This window comes from Petaurus breviceps, unplaced genomic scaffold (genome assembly GCF_028583685.1).
Source record: "Petaurus breviceps papuanus isolate PSGF00001 unplaced genomic scaffold, PetGlider_PUasm1.0 125, whole genome shotgun sequence".
Lineage (NCBI taxonomy): Eukaryota > Metazoa > Chordata > Mammalia > Diprotodontia > Petauridae > Petaurus > Petaurus breviceps.
In genome coordinates this window covers 10,104,374-10,106,009 of record NW_027185653.1, presented here as the reverse complement: position 1 = coordinate 10,106,009, position 1,636 = coordinate 10,104,374, and positions in this window count along the sequence as shown.

Here is a 1,636-nt window from a genome sequence, read left to right as displayed (position 1 = left end):
CTCTCTCTCTCTCTCTCTCTCTCTCTCTCTCTCTCTCTCTCTCTCTCCACAATGCTGCTTCCAAAAATTCTTCTGCATTTCTTCTTCTGATTGTGCCTCTCCAAATCCATGGCACCAGCTCTTCTCAGTTCAGCCCATAAGTGGGATTTATAAGATCTGGGTTTTAACACTCAGCCTGAAAAACAAGCCAATACAGGGGGATCTTTAAATTCCAATACTATTACATTCTACCCCTCCAGGTTCCTTGGCCTCACAATCTCAATGTAAATGACCATGAATCCTGGAACAAATAGAGGCACTATTCTTTGTAATCCTTTCTCACTAAACCATAATGTAATGCCAAGCAAAGGCAAGTCCCAAGATTCATAAATACCAGCATAGCAGCCCTCCATTTTGTTCAGTGACAAATTAAGAACAGCAAAAATCAAAATACAGCATTCACCAAGTGTAATTCAATAATTTCCAAGTACTACTCCACCCCTAGGAGGTACACTCATTTATTCAATCACAAAGTCCCTCTTCCAAGTACAACTCCACCCCTGGAAAGTACATTCATTTAGTTAATCACAAAGCCCCTCTTCTCAAATGGAGATTAGTTTCCAATCATAAACAAAGTATATTTATTTGGTCAGTGACAGAGCACACAAAAATCAAATATTTCCCATACCTGGATCACAACTAGCGCCTTCTCAAAAGGGGAAGTAGAGAGAACAAAGGCCATTTACCCTTGTGCACGGTATTTAATACTCAAAGAGAGGTCTTTTCTTCATCTTGACAAGAGGCAAGTTCTCAGCAATCTCTGTTCCTGGGAGAGACAAAGCTTAACAAGGTCACAAGATACATTGCCAGCATCCTCATTAATTAATTCTCTGTCTGCAGAACAGTCCTAGGAATGCTGAAAACCCTCTTCCAGGATTTCTGTAAACATACAACACGAAAATCCTTCTTCAGGGCTTCTGAACCAACAGCAAGGTTCCAGGACCTCTGCAATAACAGCACTGTCCTTCACCAAAGGAGAAATCTGGCAAAAAAAAAAAAAACATCAAAACAGACAGACAAAATAATGGCATCACAGCCACGTCTCCTCAGACCTTGGCAGTTCTGGGTGGCAGCTCTCAAAAGTCCTGGGCAGCTCCAACTGGCCCTCAGCAATCCTCTCTCTCTCTCTGCCTCCACAATGCTGCTTCCAAAAATTCTTCTGTCTCTCTTCCTCTGCTTGCGCCTCTCCAAATCCATGGCACCAGCTCCTCCCAGTTCAGCCCTCTCCTTTCATGTCAACAAGTCCATCCCACAAGTGGGATTCACAAGCTCTGGGTTTCAACACCCAACCTGAAAACCAAGCCAATACAAGGGGATCTTTAAATTCCATTACGATACACACACACACACACACACACACACACACACACACACACACACACACATATATATATACACATACACATATATGTCTATATAGGAGGGTGTATGGGCGTATGAATACATATGTGAGTGTGTGTATATATGTGTACAGGTATACATGAACAGAGGGCACAGGACCAATTGAATAGGAAGGGATGATACTTAAAAGGTGAAATTCAAAGGTGAGAAAGGAATATAATGAGAGGAGATGGGGACAGACAGAATGGGGCAAATT